Source organism: Rhinatrema bivittatum, chromosome 12, assembly GCF_901001135.1.
Source record: "Rhinatrema bivittatum chromosome 12, aRhiBiv1.1, whole genome shotgun sequence".
Lineage (NCBI taxonomy): Eukaryota > Metazoa > Chordata > Amphibia > Gymnophiona > Rhinatrematidae > Rhinatrema > Rhinatrema bivittatum.
Window position 1 is genome coordinate 26,140,320 of NC_042626.1, and position 10,772 is coordinate 26,151,091.

Genomic DNA, 10,772 nt, shown 5'->3' on the forward strand with positions numbered 1-10,772 from the left:
GGGAATTCTCTGCCTTGAAGTAAGCATAATGAGAAGGGCAAACTAAACTCCTTTTCCAAAAGCAACCAGTTATGTAAATCACAAGCAGACTGTGATACATTACAGGAGGACCTTGCAAGACTGGAAGATTGGGCATCCAAATGGCAGATGAAATTTAATGTGGACAAGTGCAAGGTGATGCACATAGGGAAAAATAACCCTTGCTGTAGTTACACAATGTTAGGTTCCATATTAGGAGCTACTACCCAGGAAAAAGATCTAGGCATCATAGTGGATAATACTTTAAAATTGTCAGCTCAGTGTGCTGCAGCAGTCAAAAAAAGCAAACAGAATGTTAGGAATTATTAGGAAGGGAATGGTTAATAGAACGGAAAATGTCATAATGCCTCTATCGCTCCATGGTGAGACCGCACCTTGAATACTGTGTACAATTCTGGTCGCCACATCTCAAAAAAGATATAGTTGCGATGGAGAAGGTACAGAGAAGGGCAATCAAAACGATAAAAGGGATGGAACAGCTCCCCTATGAGGAAAGGCTGAAGAGGTTAGGGCTGTTCAGCTTGGAGAAGAGACGGCTGAGGGGGGATATGATAGAGGTCTTTAAGATCATAAGAGGTCTTGAACGAGTAGATGTGACTCGGTTATTTACACTTTCGAATAATAGAAGGGCTAGGGGGCATTCCATGAAGTTAGCAAGTAGCACATTTAAGACTAATCAGAGAAAATTCTTTTTCACTCAACGCACAATAAAGCTCTGGAATTTGTTGCCAGAGGATGTGGTTAGTGCAGTTAGTGTAGCTGGGTTCAAAAAAGGTTTGGTTAAGTTCTTGGAGGAGAAGTCCATTAATGGTTATTAATCAATTATACTTAGGGAATAGCCACTGCTATTAATTGCATCAGTAGCATGGGTTCTTCTTAGTGTTTGGGTAATTGCCAGGTTCTTGTGGCCTGGTTTTGGCCTCTGTTGGAAACAGGATGCTGGGCTTGATGGACCCTTGGTCTGACCCAGCATGACAATTTCTTATGTTCTTAAAATAGTGATCTCATCTTCTGGACCCACCCGTTTAATGCCGTATTGAATCCAAAAGGCCTTATGTTAACAATGAAAATTCTTAGTCAATTTCAATTTCCACATCGCAATTCGAGGAGATTTTCTGTCCCACAGAAAGACAGATAACTTCTTATCTAAGGAGCTGTAAAAGGTCTGGGGAAGAACTTTGGGTGCCATACTCAATATGTAGGTAATCTGTGGAGCAAGGATCATATTGATGGATAGTCTCCCCCCACCCCCCCCCCCCCCCAAGAAAGATGGAGGGGACCAACTGCTGGCAGGATCCTCAACAAGACATGACAGTTGAGACTGAATGTCAGCCATTATGCGGTCAGTGTGGAGAAAAGAAGCGCATACCAAGATATTTAAACCCATCTGGGGACCACTTATACGTGAAACCAGGAAATACCGACGGTGTGCTATAAATCTTCAAAAGCATTAATTCTGTTTTGTCCCAGTTTACCTTATATCTGGAAAAAGCAGAAAAATTAGAAAACAACATTAAGAGATTAGGAAGGGAGTCATCCGGGGAAGATAGAAACAATAAAAGATCAACTACAAAAGCAATTACCTTGCAAGAGCTCTGACCATAGGTGAATATCTATATTTTGATGCAATGGGGTTCCAAAGACAGGATAAAAAGAAGAGGAGAAAGGGCATGTTCCCCATCTTAACCCAAAATTCTCTGAGAGGGTGCTATTTGCCATCAGTCTTGAAGTAAGGTTACTGTAAATATTAGAGATGTGAATTGTGTCCTCGATCGTCTTAATGATCGATTTCGGCTGGGAGGGGGAGGGAATCGTATTGTTGCCATTTGGGTGTGTAAAGTATCGTGAAAATCGTTAAAATCGTGAGCCGGCACACTAAAACCCCCTAAAACCCACCCCCGACCCTTTAAATTAAATCCCCCACCCTCCCAAACCCCCCCCCCCAAATGCCTTAAATTACCAGGGGGTCCAGCGGCACACTAAAACACGGCACACTAAAACCCCCTAAAACCCACCCCGACCCTTTAAATTAAATCCCCCACCCAAATGCCTTAAATTACCTGGGGGTCCGTAGCCTTATATTACCTCCGTAGCGGCGGTCCGTAGCTAAATCGGGGGAAGGGGGAGAGCAGGAAAAGCGGCACACTAAATCGTGTAGTCTTCAGCCGGCGCCATTTTGCAAAATGGCCGCCGCAAAATGGCGGCGGCCATAGACCAAAATGATTCGACGCAGGAGGTCGTTCCGGACCCCCGCTGGACTTTTGGCAAGTCTTGTGGGGGTCAGGAGGCCCCCCCAAGCTGGCCAAAAGTTCCTGGGGGTCCAGCGGGGGTCCGGGAGCGATTTCCTGCCGCGAATCGTTTTCCGTATGGAAAATGGCGCCGGCAGGAGATCGACTGCAGGTCGTTCAGCGGGGGTCCAGAACCCTCGCTGAACGACCTCCTGAAGTTGATCTCCTGCCGGCGCCATTTTCCGTACGGAAAACGATTCGCGGCAGGAAATCGCTCCCGGACCCCCAGGAACTTTTGGCCAGCTTGGAGGGCCTCCTGACCCCCACAAGACTTGCCAAAAGTCCAGCGGGGGTCCGGAACGACCTGCGTCGAATCATTTTGGTCTATGGCCGCTGCCATTTTGCGGCGGCCATTTTGCAAAATGGCGCCAGCTGAAGACTACACGATTTAGTGTGCCGCTTTTCCTGCTCTCCCCCTTCCCCCGATTTAGCTACGGACCGCCGCTACGGAGGTAATTTAAGGCTACGGACCCCCAGGTAATTTAAGGCATTTGGGGTGGGGGATTTAATTTAAAGGGTCGGGGTGGGTTTTAGGGGGTTTTAGTGTGCCGTGTTTTAGTGTGCCGCTGGACCCCCAGGTAATTTAAGGCATTTGGGGGGGGGGTTCGGGAGGGTGGGGGATTTAATTTAAAGGGTCGGGGTGGGTTTTAGGGTGTTTTAGTGTGCCGGTTTTCCTGCCCTCCCCCTTCCCCCGATTTACGATTTTTTGATGATAAATCGGGGGAATTGGTATTGTATTGTGGCCCTAACGATTTTTGACGATTTAAAATATATCGGACGATATTTTAAATCGTCAAAAAACGATTCACATCCCTAGTAAATATACCTTATGAATTCAGAGCCAAAACCAAGCCAATCCTATATTCTGAACATATATAACCATCCTACACGATTGATTTTTCAGCATCTAATGACATAGAAAGAATGGGTATATATTTTGAGTCTCAGCAATAGTAATAATATTATGAAAGAGACGTGCATTTTGTAATATGTTCCTTCCATTTACGAAACTAGTTTGGTCAGGATTGTTATGGTTATGAGGTGTTGGAGTGGATTCTTGGGTACTGCGGTGATGGCCCCTCCCACGGGGAGGAGCCCCGTGAGGAACCGCACTGCTAGGCTAGACTCTTTACACGCAAACACAGAGAAGTTGTATTTATTGTACAGCTCGGTAGTACTGCCCAGGGAGCAGGCAGTGAAGTAGCCCAGGAGTCCTCAGCAGAGGAGACCAGTCTCACAGTCGAGTAGGATAGGCAGTGCGGCATAGCAGGGACAGGTCCTGGATGTAAGTGTTGCGACCGTCACTTCCCGACGGCTTCACTCCGCCTACCTTTCCTTTTTTGCGGCTCCTCCTGCTCTTCATGGACGCTTGGCTGCCGCGGCGTCTGCCTGCAGTCCTCTCCAGCATCCCCGGACTGGCTTGGGCTCTGCCTCCCGCCATGTTCTACAGGTACCTTAGGGCATGCGCGCCGCGCGGCCCTCATTCTTATTTCCTCATTGGCGCGTTCCTCAGGGGCGTCCCCCTGGGATGACTTCATGCTGCCCGGATATTTAAGCCTACAGTTTATTGCTGGCCGTTGAGTTAGCAAGGGGAATTCTTACGGATGGGATTTGCTCTCCGTACCCAGCTACTCTGCCTTTCCAACTTCCATTGGACTCTTTCTGCTAATGGGGTTACCCGCTCCTCGGGGGCCACTTTTGCTTCTTTCAGGTCGCTATCAGGTAACTGGTACTCGCTCCTCGAGGGCCCATGTTCCCTGACCCGCTGCCTGCATCTATCTCCTCTTCTACTTGGAAGAATTCGCTACAGACACCATCAGTGAGTACTACTATCATCCACTCCTCAGAGCTGTCTCCCTGGAACCAGGTACTCGCTCGAGGGCCTGCCTCCGTTCCAGTGCCAGTGCCATCCCCTACGTGGAACCGCTGTGTGAGTACTTTGCCAATGAGTCTCTCTGTTTCCAGGGATCTGGTACTCGCTCCTCGAGGGCCAGCTCTCCCTATCTCGGGGCTTCTCCATACTTGGGACTCTGTGAATGTTCTGTTGTTCTCACTTTCTCAGTTCTCTCCACTACAGCACTGCTACCGGAGGAACCGCTGTTCCAGCACCCTGGGGAATACTAGCTCAGCCGGGCTACATCTTCTACTCACTACTGCCACCTCTGGTGGCTTCTCAAACTGTCTAAATAAAGAACTATCTGTGTGTGTGTGTCCAGAGCTGAGCCTGATCTGTGGCCCCTCGTGGGACTTCCCCCTGTGGGCGTGGTCAGCTGCCACAGTGTCCAAGGGTCCACCTAAACCTCACTAATTATAACAGTAAGTCCAGAGCGCTGAAGCTGAGACAGACTGACACGGTTAGTACTCACTGAGGTGGAAAGCTGTATAGTTGAAGGTCCTGGCAGGCAGAAGTTGTTCAGTGGCAGGCACCAGATTAGGGAAAGCAGGCCCTCGAGGAGCGAGTACCCAGTATCCCAAGATAGGTACCTGAAATAGAGCAGAAGGACCCCCCGAGGAGCAGGTACCCAGGCTAGTGAAGATTTACCCCGAAAGGCAGAGAGAGCTTCCTGCGGCAGCTGGGAAGCGGCAGAGCAGCTTAGACCAGAGGCAGTCCAGTCCAATCCAATCCTTGCTATCTCAGTTTGTTAGCAAACGAAGGGCAGGCTAAATACCAGGATGTGATGACGACACTCGGAGAGGACGCCCCCGAGGTTCCCACCATGACGTGGATAAAGACGTGTGTGGCGTGCGTGCGCGCACCCTAGGAGGCCCTCAGGAGAAACATGGCGAACACCGTCGCTGTTGCTGTTCCGGGGACGCCGGAGAGAACGGCATGAAGACATGGCAGCAGCCATCTTCCCAAGGCTTGAGGAGAGAGAAGGAAGAAAGATGAGGCACAGAGGTCGAAGCCGTCTGAGACCAACGGACGCAACAAGGATAAATCAGATCCCCAAGGACTGAATTCAGGCGGGAAACTAGAGTAAATTTTACAGTCCATATTTAGAAGTGAAATAGCATCAAATAATTAAAACTAATAATACATGCTTCCTGTGTGTCTCTCTCATACACTAACACATAGAAACGTAGAAATGACGGCAGAAGAAGACCAAACTGTCCATGCAGTCTGCCCAGCAAGCTTTCACTCCCCCCCCCCCCCCCCCATACTTATCTGTTACTCTTGTCCCTTGTAAGTGACTTTTTTGTTCTATTTCCCTTCCACCCCCGCCATCGATGTAGTTAGCAGTGCTGGAGCTGCATCTAAGTGAAGTATCTAGCTAATTGTTTAGGGGTAGTAACTGCCATCATAGCAAGTTACTCCCATACATGTTTATCCAGCCTGTGCAACTCAGTCCTTGTTGGTTGTTGTCCAAATATAAATCATCTTTTCATCATTCCCCCTGCCATTGAAGCAGAGAGCTATGCTGGATATCATTGAAAGTGAAGTATCAGGCTTATTTGGTTTGGGGTAGTAACGAAAGTATCAAGCAAGCTACTCCCCGGCTTTTTTGTGGATGCAAATCCTTTTTTTTCACATTTCCTCTTGCCGTTGAAGCATAGAGCAATGTTGGATTTGCATTAACCGTGTGTATGTTTGTTGAATTAGGATATTAATCTCCAGGTAGTAGCCGTCATTCCCGCAAATCGCCCCCATGCCTCTTCGCTTCATTCTCATCCTCACACACACATGATTCCTCTCTCTCTCACACAACACACATGAGGACAAAAACTGAACTAGAAACCACAAGCCAGATTCTGAATGCAGTGCAACAATGGAAAAGCAGATCATTACTATTCCTCAAAACAATACAATCAAGAAATATCAATCAGAATAGTAAAACCATACTAAAAAATATACATTTCAAAATAGCTGATGAATATTAAATAATTAGAAGCTCCTGTACAATTTTTTTTAATTTCCTAAAGATTGATAAATTATTTTAAAACAGCAGACGTCAAATAACACCCAGGAATTAAAAACTAATAAGAATTTAAAAAATCCCCCACTCTCCTTACATGTCACCTGAGATTGTCGTGAAGTGGGATACATACACACACAAAGATACAAACAAAATATGCTCACTCTGTCTCTTATACACATACATGTTTGGTGAGAGACAGGGAGCTTGAGTGTGAGTGTGTGTGTGAAAGAGACAGACACACACATTTCCTCACACACTTTCTCTGTATCTCTCACACACGATTCCTGTCCAGGGGCGGATTCCCGATACGACCGGCCAAGGGATTCGCCACCCAGGCCGGCCCAGGATATACCCCGTGGTCTGCCGAGTGCGGCTCTGTCACAGCCACGCTCGGCAGACCACGTGACTAGAGCGACTGGCCCATCAAGGGATGCCCGATCCCCCGACAGGCCAATCCTCCCCGTTCCTGTCTTACCCATACACACACTCATGCTTCCTCTCTCTCACCCCCATCCCCACTCCTGCACACAGGCACACTCTTGTACACATACACAGGCACCCTCACACATACACACCCTCAGGCACCTTCTCATGTATATATACGTAGGCACACACACACTCACCCTTCTATACACTCACCGTCTCATACACACATATACCCATACCCTCATACACATACATACACACACACACTTACCCTCATACACAATCACACACACTCCTATAGCACACACATACACATACAGACCCTCATATACACAAACACACACACACACCTGTCTCATACACACTAACACTTACTCCTACAGGACCAGTCTCACTTCTTCGGCCACTGGCTGCACAGCAGGGCCTCTTCTGCTGCTGGCTCCGGGAGACCCTGGCAGCACCCCTGGGCCTGCCGCCGGCTCCAGGAGACACTGGTGGCTCCATTGGGCCTCTTCCTCTTCCCCTTCCGCTGCCCTCTTCCACAGGACCTTGCTTTAGCACATACACAGGCATCCTCACAGCCTGAGTATATGTATGAGAGTGTGCCTGTGTGCAGCACATCTCAACTCCATGCCACTGCAGGACCTTCCTGCTGGCAGCAATGGCACCCCTCCCCCTGTTGTCACCTGGGGCGGACTGCCCCTGTCACCCCCCTCCCCTTAGTTTGTCTCTGCAGTTAATGCAAAAGTATTCTTCCTGTGCATTGGGTCACCAAGAGAGCTTTATCCTCTGGAGGAGAGATACAAGACTGCCAGAATCCTCCCTAACACATGATCTAGCCTTACACAGCAGACACCACAATCCACTGTGAAGGAGGTACCAAGGCTCTCACTGGGAAATCTAAATAAATTTGGTTTAAAAGCGTCCAAAAACAAGCTTAAAGGCAGTTAGATGAGTCTACTGCAGGCTGACCCCTTAAATGGGAACTTCCTAACTCCTTTCCCTTAAATTAGCAGGAATAATTAGAAGACAGGAGACAGAGAGCTCCTACTCCAACAAAATCTAAAATAAATCCATGAGGATAGCAGGTGCTTTGGGATGATAAACAACCAGGACACACCATGTGAATGTTGGGGGAGCAAAACCCAAACCTTTTTCACTTATTTCTTCACCAAACATTCCCAGTCAATTCACTCCTTTAGTAAAGGGAAACCAGAGGTCCTTTACATGAATCTCTTGCAACACCGGTTTAGGCTAACCAATACCCTGTGCACCTCCCTCCTCTCTCTCATCCCCACCACCCTCTGTCCCACTTTCACCTCCCTCTCAGACTCCTTCACCTTCCCGACAGCTTTCCTGTCTCTTCTTAATACAAACTTGGAATTTAAAGCTGGCATAGACTGTGGTATAATTGTAAATGGAAAAATGGGAAAGCGAAACAGAGCGCAGTGATTGGATCCACTCAGCATCAGCATCATCCGTATTTCATGTCCTTCCATCCAAAGAGCTCAGATCGTGTTATAACAAGACATAGGAATTACTTCAGTTCTGGGTGCAGTTTCATGGCATAAATTAATCAGTTTTAGATGCAATTACTGGTTACACATATTTAACAGTTGAGCTAGCATGAGGCGGGCTTTTCAGACTTGGCCAAATTATTTAAACCCTGACCATCTCAGAAAGTCACAATGCTAACACAAACTGAGAGACTATGAGATTTAAATATGTGCGGGTTTGTATTCCTAGAAGTTCCATGCATTAGGGACTGCTTTGTCGGGCTCATGTATCTAACCTGTATTTTTTTCTATTCTTTAAAGATTTTTTAAAATAAAACCTAGAGTTTCACATCACTGTCAATTTGTAAGTGCACTAGCACGCGCCATGTGTTACTCTGCATCAAAAGAGTTTGATGCATTCCTCAAGTACCAAAGGCCTGGGGCATGCTTTGAAATCCTGTGGAGTGCAATTTGCTTTCATAAGCTAAATCTGGGGCTTGTGGGCATGAGCCAAAACCCAGGTCATGAGCTCATGACCTCGTGTATGTTATTGTGAAACATCATCTCACCACCTCAACAAAGAAAAGGTTATTAGAAAGAGATAATATCAGAATAATTCTCAGCTTTTTTCAGTCAAGATAATTGGTTGGACGGCAGAGGCTTACGGTATCCTAGAAAGGATCTGACTAACTGACAGAGGTATCTGCTTCCTCTTTAAAAATATTTTCTCAGAAAAATAAAAAGAGTAAGTAAAAGCATTTTAGATCGACAGCACTGAACTATCCTCTCCTCCCTAATCTGGATAATTACCTTCCCCTTAATGTCCCTTTCTTTTTGACATCTTTGCCACTGCCTTTGAGTGTACCGACCAGGCCAGAATCCAAAAGAGGATTCAACCAGATCAAAGTCACAAGCAGGCAAATAATGCGCTTGGATCAGAATCTCAGACAGGTCTCAATTGCATCCCTCTCAGCTCTAACTGGTGGTTGAATATGAACTGCTATCCTCTCTCATCTAAGCCAAATATATTAGCTTATGTTACACTTTTACTGTGATTCTAGTCTCATTTTCTCTAGTTTTGATGGATGACACCTTTGTTTAGCCTACCTTCTGGCGTTCAGCTCTCTCCCTGTTTATGGACCGCAATGAAGTAATACCCAGTGCTGCTGATCTGGTTCTGTAATCCTTCTACGCTAGGGCCGTTTTAAAGGTCTGAAAGGTTATAGCCTGCTTGGCTAAGATCCTTTCTCAGAAATCCCCCATGCCAGGGCAAAGAGGAGAATTGGCCAACCATGTTGCACCTGTTACTGAAATCGCCGCTTCTTGCTATCTGTCTATCTGGCTTTAACAATGGAGTGATTTTCATAACTGCCTTGCAGTAGGCTCCCTGGTCTTCATAAGCACTTTTCAGGCACAGTGAGGTCAGCAGACAACAGTCAGCCTGGGGTAACCCTGTCAGCTCCAGTGGGTTACTTTTGAAAGCATCGTACTTCAGAACTTACTTCCTCAGCTTCTTTTTCCTTGTCAGCCAGCTTTCCTTGAGAACATATATCCAAAAAATCCAATCAACTGACAATTCAGATACGATCAGTTTGGGATGTTGTAGAAAGTGTCAGATGCACAATGGGGGAGATGGGGTTATGGAACCAGAGGTCTCCAGATTCAACACTACTGCTGCTCTAATCAGTCCCTTGGTGTGATTGTCTAATCCAAAGAATAAAGAGGATTATCTAAAGATGGAGCACTCATATCACAAATAGAGATGCAGTCATGTGATAAGTTGCCCAATATAATCATGGCTCCTTTATGTTATTACTGAAATTTTTGAAGGGAGTTTTATATACCTTTTGTTATTAGATTAGATATTTATGCCTGTGGATTTTTATATTTGTGGTTCCTGGGTATGATTGCACAATTTCAGTAGCCATATTGATTCTGGAGAAAAAAAGAGATTATTTTTAAGCCACTACACCTGTTACTGGACCAATGTAAGAATTATTGAAAGATGGAGGTAGAACAAGATGGCAGATGTTTGTCACTCATCCTGTGTTTTCTGGGCTCCTCCTTTATTTACCTTTTCTTAGAGTTTCTTGCTTACTTTTAAAATGGTGACGAGGAAAGGCATGATACAGTCCTTTACAGCTAACTAATAATGGTCTATCAACTGGTTTGTTTGCCATGGAGAGGTTCAGTCTATCGCCTCCAATGTTGGGCCACTTGGAGAAGTAATTGGGGAACAATTGCTGCTATCCTTCTAGGCTGTGGATTTTGTTTTTTAAGTCCAGAGATATAGAGGATGCAGGTGGGTCCAGATTTTAAATAGTCCTAGTGTTTCTGGGCAGGAATGGTCCCCCACTGATGACATCAATGTGATGGAGGCATTGCATGAAACATGGTATGGGCTGTGTGAAGTAGTCTTGCTCCAGGACACAGAGATGCCAATGCTGGTTAATGTCCCCGAAGGAGCTGAAAGTCTTGTGGAGAAGAAAGAAGAAGAAGGTTTGCCCATCGAAGGAACAGCTGCAGTGGGGCTCCAAATAGCTTTTGCACCAGAAAAGACTCAAGTTGTTACATTGGAAGCAATCTGGCTTGCTATAGAAGTGTGA

The 10,772-nt window shown here is 46.4% G+C and overlaps 1 protein-coding gene across 3 annotated transcripts in view; it reads right to left on the reverse strand.

The window, feature by feature from the left end:
- The window catches only part of LOC115074000 (indolethylamine N-methyltransferase-like), a 43,363-nt gene extending 33,984 nt beyond the window's left edge, over positions 1-9,379 (reverse strand). For 2 of the 3 annotated variants that reach the window (XM_029573043.1, XM_029573039.1), the window contains exon 1: positions 9,274-9,379. The gene's annotated coding sequence lies outside the window, so the exon portion shown is untranslated. The remainder of the gene's footprint in view (positions 1-9,273) is intronic. The other variant, XM_029573042.1, reaches the window with a different exon arrangement.
- Positions 9,380-10,772: the final 1,393 nt, after the last annotated feature.